Source organism: Hippopotamus amphibius, chromosome X (assembly GCF_030028045.1).
Source record: "Hippopotamus amphibius kiboko isolate mHipAmp2 chromosome X, mHipAmp2.hap2, whole genome shotgun sequence".
Taxonomy (NCBI): Eukaryota; Metazoa; Chordata; class Mammalia; order Artiodactyla; family Hippopotamidae; genus Hippopotamus; species Hippopotamus amphibius.
In genome coordinates this window covers 126,441,458-126,451,630 of record NC_080203.1, presented here as the reverse complement: position 1 = coordinate 126,451,630, position 10,173 = coordinate 126,441,458, and the positions used below count along the sequence as shown (strand labels likewise).

Here is a 10,173-nt window from a genome sequence, read left to right as displayed (position 1 = left end):
GCAGGAGAGATGGATACCAAAAATTCCATCTAAGTCCTCAATCCAAGTTGCAAAGAATTAATTCTTCAGATTGGAAAGAGGTGAGGTCAATTGACGCTAACCCAGGCATTAAGGACCACCTGCCCCAAGGAAGGCGACACTTTTGACTGTATTCCCTTGAAACAGCTATGATGTATTTTCTTTCTTCCTCTCCTGGAAGCTAACGGCTGTGTATGTTGATGTCTACGTATATTTAGAATTTCTCAGATATTTGACTTGACCAAGGCCAGTTGTGACTTGGGCCCCTGCTGCCATGCTTGGTACTACAGGTGTTTCCAATTAGGGCTTCATTAGGGTGTGGGCGTGGTTAAGGCTTTGGGTCACAGGACCAGGCAAACAAAGCTGTGAGGGGTTTAGGCTTAGCTAAGGAAAGAAAGCCAAGAAGGAGGCCTCCAAACCAGAGAGTTGACTGCCATTCTAACCTTGACTCCTCCACTCCAGCGCCCCCCAAGCTTGGGCCACACCCTAGAGCCTGGTTTTCAAACCACAGGCCACCCCAGCCCCTTCCAGTTTCAGGAAAGCAGTTTAGTTGATTCTTGTCAGCATGAAAAACAAAGCAAAGAAAAAAAAATGAACAAGCCAAAACAAATCACTAAAGAGAAACAGAACAGGAAGGACGAGGCTCTCCTGCATGGTGAAGGTAGGTTATTGTTTGATCAAACTTTGTTTCAGTTATGTGAGAGTGTGTATGTATGTTTAACTGGCCTGTGATGTAAGATGTTTTCTCAGTGTGAGTCAGAGGCAAATTTATCAAGACATCCATCCCCCAGCCTCCTGCCTCCTCATGGCTTTGATTCCTGTCTTTTCTCACTCTAGCTCCCACTCCTAGTCAGTCGCTTTACATTGATTTAAAAGCCTCACCTTCCCAGGCCCTGCCATGTCACCCAGTACACCCCATTCCTGACGCACCTCCAAGAGCCTCTGTTTTCCATTCTTTGGCCCAGGCTCCCAGGTGCTAACAGACACATGATACACTTTTCCATGCTGTTGCCACTGAACTTGTCACTTGTTCCTGGTCAGCTCCCTATTAGCTGTGCAACCTTGTATATGCTTCATAACTTCTCTGAGCTTCGCTTTTCTCCTCTGCAAAATGGGGGAGGGGAATGGTCCCAACATGTGGGCTTCCCCTGAGGGTCGAAAGAAATACGCGCACCTTGTACCTTATAGGTGCTCAAGAGATGGTGGCCTTTAGAATAAGGACATTCTACAGAACCACAGTACTAAGATCGAATTCAGGAAATAGACCATCAGTGCACTATTATCATGGAAGCTAAAGTCCATATTTAAATTTTGCCAGTTGCTTCATTAATGTCTTTGACGACCGTTTTCTTCCTCCTCACTGGATCCATTTAGTTCTCCTGTTTTTTTAATCTGAAACAATCCTTCAGCTGTTCTTTGTCTCGCACATTTCAGAAGCATACCGACCAGCTGGTTTGTCAACTTTCTCTCAATTGGGTTTGCCTCATGTTTTTTCACGCCTAGAATCAGATCATTTTTGGTAGGAGCACCCAGTAAGGGATGTCGTGTCCTTCTAGGTGCCTCACAGAGCAGACACCTGATGTCCAGTTGTCCCACTGTAACACGTAAGAGCCAAATCTGACTACATGTTGGATCTGTTTCTTGTACTTCAACCTTTGCTTCCCATTGGCTTTGTTCACTGAAAGGATATACTGTCTGTACATAATGGCCTGCCCTCAGGGAACCCTGCCCCTCTGCCTGAATGTTAAACCAAAGTGCCTTTGTTCAGGGAAACATCCTGACACTGTTTACCTGTGGCTGGCTGCAAGCAAGAAGAAATTAACACATTCCCTCCCTGAGGCTGGCCATTCCAGGGGACATTTGCAAAACTTATGCCTTTTTACTTTACTTCCTCATCTCCTCCCCCCCTCTCTGTGCTATAAAAGAAACTGGCATCCAAACCCCATAAGACTGTTATTTTGAAACTACAGTCTGCCATCTTCTCTGTCTGCCGGCTTTCCAAATAAAGTCGTATTCCTTGCCTCAGCACCTCGTCTTTGATTCATTGGTCTGTCGTGCGGTGAGCAGAGAGTGCTAGGACTCAGTAACAGTATTGCTGGGGTTGCCACCAGCTTTCTTTACTGTGAAACTAGCATTTTCCCTTTGTCATTAATAGCCTGTGGGGAGATACTTTGAGGCTCATGTCTCCTGTATCTTAAACTTTGCCACATGGTTTTGGCATTTATTGGTGATGCTTGCCTTAATCACTGATATCTATGATGTCAGCAAGAAGGTGAATTTCTAACCCTATCATTCCTTCTAATGTGAATATGGTTTTTATGTGTTCTACCTTAGACGTCTAAACCAATGAATGCCATTTTGAAATTTATATGCCAACAATATGAAAAATAAAAGAAACTTATGTATGTAGGCCTGTGGGCTTGTTCTGCTTGAGTAGACTCAACATTGTAGAGATGCCGTGTTATAGGGGATCTTTTCAAAGGCCTGTCGAGATACGGCTGATGCATGTAAATCAACTATACTCCAGTGTAAAATTTTAAAAAATTGTTTTGGGGGCAGTACCTCGTGGCTTGTGGGATCTCAGTTCCCTGACGAGGGATTGAACCTGGGCCTCTGCAGTGAAAGCACCGAATCCTAACTACTAGACCACCCAGGAACTCCCTAAAATTAAAATTAAGAAAAAAAATATGGCTGATGCAGGCCTGTGCTGTCATTTCATCTTAAGAGTCAGCTTACGGCCTGTTTGCATTCAACATTCTCACGTGTCACAGCTGTTGAAAAGAATACAGATGCATATGTGTAAATCGCGTTTCCATTCGGTTCAAACTAGATCTTTAACATTAATTTTGATCAACCAGAAATCTCATGGAGTTCCCATGATCGGCAGAGAAGTTGCTCGTCATTAGTGGCTCTAGCGAAGGCTTGTTGAAGGACGGGAGAGGCAGATGCTATTCGGGTTCCTGATGGACAATAAATGTTGGCATGATGAAGGAAAACTATGCACCACTGGAATCATTGGGCGCAGCCTTCAGCACCTTCACTTCTGCATCTGCACCGCGGGAAGAAGGTTTCTGCTCTTTGAGAGCCAAGAAGTGGCTTCACAATTGTGGCTTTGAATTCAGTCGGGCGCCTGCCTTTCAGCAAGCCTTGAGCAAACATCACCTGCTGATTAGTCAAACACACCTTCCCAACAGTAGCCCGAGAGGAATAATGGTTAGAGCTTCAAGAATGTCTGGCCCTCTTCCACTTTCTACCTGGAAAAAATGTCTTCGCCTGAATACTGCTGTTTGCTTATAACCGAGGCGCCCTGCCTATCTGAGTCATGAGGCCGGTGCTGACGCAGCTGCATACCTGGACAGTGACTTACTCCCAGGTTCATTTTCAAGATGCCTTGCCCACATATTTGTCATGGAAACCAGGGAAAAGTCTCTGATATCATATCCTCAAGAGAGGCAGAGTCTCCAGTATGTAATCATAAATAGTACAAGTTTTCTCTCATTTTGGGGTGGGGGGTAGGGGGATAGAAGTTGACCTTTTAAAAGTATTTTATTTTTAGTGTTTATTTTAAAATTTTATTTTACTGAAGTATACCTTGATATACAATGTTGTGGTAGTTTCCTCTGTACAGCAAAGTGACTCAGTTATACATATCTGTACATTCTTTTTCATATTCTTTTCCATTATGGTTTACCCCAGGATACTGAATACAATTGCTGTGCTCTACAGGAGGACCTGATTGTTTATCCATTTTCTACATAATAGTTTGCATGTGCTAAACCCAAACTCCCAATCCATTCCTCCCTCACTGCTACAAGTATTTTTAGTTATTAAAATTGTGTGAACACAGAATATTTATCTGGTTCAAATCTTAAAGCAATATGAGAAGTATATTCCCCTTCAACAGATTCCCCTTGCTCTCTTTCCTCGTTTCTTGTTCAGCCTTCAATGTATACATGAAAGCAAATATATATTTTTAACTTTCCTCTCTTTACACAACTGGTATTTAATATGGTATTCTTAAACTTTAAAAATTATTATAGAATAATACACATCTGTTTGTTTAAAATAGATCACACAGTATAGAATAGACTGAATGAAAAAGTTCTCCTAACTTCGAGCCCATGTTACCAGTTTTTTGTGAGCCATTCCAGATGTTAAATTTTTTAGAAACTTGAGAGCTGGTTATTAAACACAGCCACTATTAAAAATTAAATGATAACTTACAAGAAAATAAATGATATTGAAAGTAAAGGTAATAGATTCTCATAACTCGTCACTGCCTAATTATTTTACTACATTTTACTACAGTCTATGCTCTTGAGGTTGATTATGTTACAGATATCTTTATGGTGGAAATATTATAAAATGATGGCATATGCAACATTGTAAATCAACTATACTTCAATGAAAAAAGAAAATGATGGCTACTGATCATCTCTTCTTGAGGGCTTTACACCTCTATTCACATAGAATGTAAAAGATAATTCATTGACATGAATCAAAAATATAAACATAGGAAATGTAAAGATGCAACAAATATCAGCACGGTTATTTTTTAAAGAAAATTGGCATGACAATAAATGATGTTGCTTAGTTAGGAAAAAAAAAAAAAGGTTATTTCTCATGAATGCCTTTCCCTTTTTAATCTAAATGGCCAAGTAGACAAGCTCTGTCCTCCCTCATGCTGGAAAATTTCAACTCTCATCCACTTATCGCTTTTTGGGTTGTCATTCCAGTGTCTCCCCGGGTCCTGAATTTTCCTGCTTCTCTTCATTCATTTTTTTCTCTGGCTATACTCCTTCTTCTATCCCTTAAATATTGGTTTGTGCAAGGAGCCAACCTTGACCTTACACTCTTCCTCATCTGCATCCTTCCTCGTCTACGCTCTTCCTTTCCCCATGGCTTTACCTAGTAAGTTTCTCTAACCTGATGACTCTACGACTCTTTTGGACTCCATCTGACTCTCAGGTTCCATCTGGCTAGACATCGCCACGTGATCATTGCTTAAAGTCATCCTGTCTGCAAAACTTGTCCTCCCCTCTTGGTCAGTGGCATCATTATCGCTCAAGTCACTTGGCAAGTCAACTGTATCTTGTGACTCACCACTCACATCCATCTCTCACCAGCACTGGGAATCTAATCCAAACATTGCTCTACAAACCTCCAGCCATGTCTCTGGGTGCAGACTTTTCCCTCTTTCAAGCTCTTTCTTCCCTACCTGCCCCATTCTCATCCCAGTCCTCTTCCAAGGCCCAAGTCCTTTCACATCCTCCAAGAAGTCTCCCTAGATCCTCCCTCAGATCCATTCTGCCCTCCTGCAATTCCCACTGCATTCTGTGCAACCCCCCTTCATTTTCGGTGAAGACTTAGCGTCTACACCTCACTGGAATAGGGTGATTACCTAAATCTCGACTTCCCTCCCCAGATTGGAGTCTCCTGGGCTGGAGAGGAACAGAAGAGATCCTAGCATGGAGCTCTGTGGAGTACGTGCTTGTGAAATGTGAGTTGAATTGTTTTCTATTGAATTTATGCACAACATAGAGGAATCTTGCCAGTGACAGGTGTAGGGAAGAGCTAGTTTCCCCCACCCCTGGGGTCACAAATTCATGTGTGTATAGGTGCCCAGCGGGTCATGTAAATAACTGGAGAGGTCACGCTCTGTCGAGAAAGGAGGCAGCCCCTTCTCAGCTGCAGTCAGTTACCATAAGGAAACACGGGTTGTGTTGCCAAATCTTCTGATTTTTCAAGAGAAGGCAGACATAGGGATTTTTAAATGTGCAATCTCGCATGTTTTGCTTATTGGTAACTAATTAGAGACATCTTAACCTTTTATTGTAAAATTGAAAAAGTAAACTACAAAAAAAACACACAAATGTATAGTTTAATGCGTTATTAGGAGGCAAATATCCAACTCTTATCATGGAAACTCAGGTCAAGAAATAGAACTTGGCCACCTACCCCAGGAGCCCTATCTGGGTTCCATTCTAGTCTCAACACCCCCAGATGAACCCCTCCTCTACATTTATACTAGTAATTTTCTTTCATTTTTTTATGGTTTACATCATTTGGGTGTGTGCCCCTAGGTGCTGTACTCTAGCTTAACACAAATTTAGTCTGAGTCTTTTTTTAAAACTTGTGTCTTTTCATCTACAGCTCCCCCAGCGCCCCCCGCCCCCCAGCCCTACCTTTTCCTTACAATTTTTCTGTTGAAGTACCTGGGGTATTTGACTTATAAAGTTTCTCACAGTCTGGATTTTGCTGTTGTTTACTGAATGGTGCAGCTCATTATGTGGGCCACACTTCCTGCACTTTGGCATCTAGATCCACAACTTGTTCATTGGTTAGAGCATTGTTTTCCATTGTGAATATTATCCATTGGCCGCAGTTTATCTCTGCATCCTCTGTCTTGCTCTATCTCCTTATTTGTTTCTCTCTCTACTTACTTTGCCCTGACTACAAATAGTCAATCAACTTCTTCACCACTTTCCATGTTGAGAGGATGAAGATGTTTTCTGATCTAACAGAATCAAAGTCTTCATAATTAACACATTGCTGACCATAAACGTTCGGTGTGTGGCTCCTTGGATCCTATAAGGTAGGCCACATAGGAGGCTTTAAAGGGAGAAAAGCAGGCATCCACCCAGAGACTGATTTGTTTCCTTTTCGGCCAGATGGTTCACCAGGTGGGATTCAGCCAAGACACTAGTCTTTCCTCACCAGATGACAGGATTTCCTCTGACCATGACCACAGCACGTACTGGTTTAAAAGAGAAATCTAGAACCACTTCCCACGTGGGGGAGGGGGATGGGGTGGGGGGGGTGTAACTGACTGCAGGTGCCAAAAGTGAGAAGAGTTCTAAAGGCAAGAGACCCATGTCTTCCAACAGGATCTGCGGAGAGACCCCCAGGATAGTAAAGCACGGGTGAAAAATCTATTAAGAAATTTGTAAAATCCCCTGGAAAAATACATAAGAAAAGGAGAACAACAAAATGAGAAAGAGGGGAAAAAAGGGAATCTGGCAACAGAACCAAGATGTTGACCTGTCGTATGCCAGAGAACATTTTTCTAATCAATGAAAAGGCCTGGTGAACAAAGCTAAAATTTTGCAAAAATACATGTAATTGATTATAATTATTTAAACCGCTTAATCATTTTGGGTAGAGTTTATCCATAGTGTTAGATTGCTCCCAAGTAAAACCCTTTTTGTCACAAGTCAGAGATGCTTACATTTGCATCAAACGCTTAAAGCATAATGGCTGTTGATTAGTGGACCAATAACCAGGCAAAAACCTGTCTCTAGGTAAGTTGACCTGAACAGCTAGTGACCTGGGAGGAATTCCCTCCGGCTGAGTGGGCAAGTCTCCTGGTGGGGAATAACTCATTACACCAGTGGGTGGGCACTTGAGCTGGCCTGACCCTTCTTCTTCTCCTTTCCACCCTCTTCACTCCTTTTTGCCCTACTCTTCCACTTCTTATTCTACCTCAAGTTCACTGTTAATTAGACAGTGAAATGTCTCATTTCATCTAGATTGGGGAGGTGAAATTTTCCTAAAAACATAGCATTCAGTGTCTGGCAATAATTGACTTTCATTATAGTGGCTCTCTAATGAACTGTTGAGTTTCAAAAGAAGTTTGCTCTGAATGAAAATTTACCTGGTCACCATGCTTTGTACATGAAAAGATAACATCATAGGGGAGAAGAGACACATCTTCCTTACAGACTAATTCCAAGTGATGTATGTAGATAGTCTCCCTCCAAGAGGGAGAGATTAATCCCTCCCCATCCCCCACCCACACTGGGCTAGATTTAGTGACTCCTTCCAAAGAATATAGACAGGGAAGGGAAAAAACAGCAGTATTATAGTGGAGAAACCTGGCAGACAGCACCTTAACCAAGTGATGAAGGATAATATTGCCAGTAATGTCATGTAGATACCAGGTACCTTCCCGTGTGTTGTGAAGAGAAGGGAACTTTGCCACTTTTCAAAAATGCATAATTCCAGCGTAATGAGAAAAACATCACGCAAACCCAAATCAAGGGACAGTCTATAAAATTCCTGGCTGACATTACTGGAAATTATCAAGGTCATGAAAAAATATGGAAGGATGCAGAAACTGTCGGCCTGGAGGAGACTAAGAAGGCATGATGACTAAATGCTATGTGGAATCCTGGATTGAATTCTGGAACAGAAAGAGGACACTGAATGGAAAAACAGGTGAAATTGCAGTGAAGTCTTGTGTTTAGTTAACAGTAATGTACCCTTGTTAGTTTCTTAGTTGTGACAAACCATGTAAAATTTATTGAAGGTGAGTGAACACAGCAACAAAAGATAACATCTTTTAATTGGGTACCAAGTATTCAACCTAGATTGGTTTTAATAATTCAGTACTCCTCATATCTTGTTAGTACACAGACCATCTGTTAACATAATGAAGTATTCTGTTTGTAACAGTTTATGGCAGGCTGCTTGCTGTATAAAGCGGCTGAAATCAAGGCTCTAGATTTGACGTGGTGCTTAATTCTGTGTGATTCTGTAGCTGTAGCCTCAGTCCTAGCTTTGTCTAGAGAGATCTTGGGCAAACGTACACTGTTTGAATCGGGGTGGGTAAATATTCACTGTGGTTCCCCCGACTCCCTGCCCACCGAAGATAACTGAAAACACATGTTCTTTTGAAGATGAGCCAGCAGTGCGATCTTTCCATATGAAGACCTGGTTGATTATAATTAAAACTTTCATTTGACTATTAAAATTAAAGAACAGCTATAAATTAAAGTAACAACATTAAAACCTCCGGGGGGTAAGTCTAAAACTCTTCTTTAATTAGAGAGCTATGAAACTTAAGGAACACTAATTCTTTTCAGCATCAAGGTCTCATCTTACAAAGAAGCTGGTATTTTGTAAATGACAGGTCTTCCAGGGCTGAGGACAAATTTTGGTTCTTGCCTAGTATTACTGCCTGAAGTATTTTGCCCTTTAAGAGCTAAGCTGAAGGGGCAGAAGAACACATTTCTTAACCTGATTGGGCATAAGAGAATCTGGGTGGTCTCAGTCATGTCATGACCTTTCTTTCTTTCTTTTTTTTTTTTTTAAATAAATTTTTGTATTTATTTTTGGCTGCATTGGGTCTTCATTGCTGCGAGGGCTTTCTCTAGTTGCGGCGAGCAGGGGCTACTCTTAGTTGCAGCACGTGGGCTTCTTATTGTGGTGGCTTCTCTTTGTTGCAGAGCACGGATTCTAGGCACGCGGGTTGCAGTAGTTGTGGCACATGGGCTTAGTTGCTCCGTGGCATGTGGGATTTTCCCAGACCAGGGCTTGAACCCATGTCCCCTGTATTGGCAGGCGAATTCTTAACCACTGCGCCACCGGGGAACTCCCATGACCTTTCTAGATTAGAGTTTCCATAGTTCTATAGTTATAAGTTATAGTTGTGTTATTAATCTTATTTGACTATTATAGTTAAAAAAAGTTTGAAATTTTTGTTGTAATTATGAAAATAATACCCCCCTCTCCCTAAATAATACAAGCTTTCCTTAACAACAGAAGGCATTAGTTATAGGCAGTGGATTTGGTTATTAATTGTATATTCTTCTTTGTACTTTTCTATATGTTTCAAATGTGTGTATATATAGTCATATAAACAGAAAGCTGTATTTGAAAACACTCTAAGGACATTTAGATTTTTCACTAAGACTTACTGAGTTTAAGATATTATGCTCAAGTGGGCCTTAATCCCTCACTTTAATGACACTTTTGACAGGACAATCTGAAAATTGAACTTGGCTTTCAGTCCATCCCCTGACTGCCTTTTTCCATTTGCCAGTCTTAATATTTGTACTTTCTCTTTATAGATCTTAATCCTCAGTTTTTATCTTTTTTTTCCATTGGATTAAAACAAACAATGAGCTTTAAAAAGAACATTCCTCATGGTAGATATCTCCAGAGAGCTTATATTTACTTTAAACTGAGTTTTGCCAGACCACCCAAGTGGATACTCGTGATTTTTCATTATCCATCAACATATTACACTGTAGAGGGTACAGTGGCATGAAATTGGTATAGTCCAGCAAAACTCTGATAGCCTAACAGGACAACACACAATCATGAGAATAGTTTTCTATCCGGTTCTAGAAAAATGGTTCATACTTTTCCTCC

The 10,173-nt window shown here is 41.3% G+C and overlaps 1 long non-coding RNA gene across 1 annotated transcript in view; it reads left to right on the top strand.

Annotated features, from left to right (window-relative positions):
* Positions 1-436: 436 nt before the first annotated feature.
* LOC130842137 (uncharacterized) overlaps positions 437-10,173 on the top strand; it is a 34,102-nt gene continuing 24,365 nt past the window's right edge. The window contains exons 1-2 of the long non-coding RNA XR_009050363.1: positions 437-679; positions 5,444-5,518. This is a non-coding gene — a long non-coding RNA (uncharacterized LOC130842137). The remainder of the gene's footprint in view (positions 680-5,443; positions 5,519-10,173) is intronic.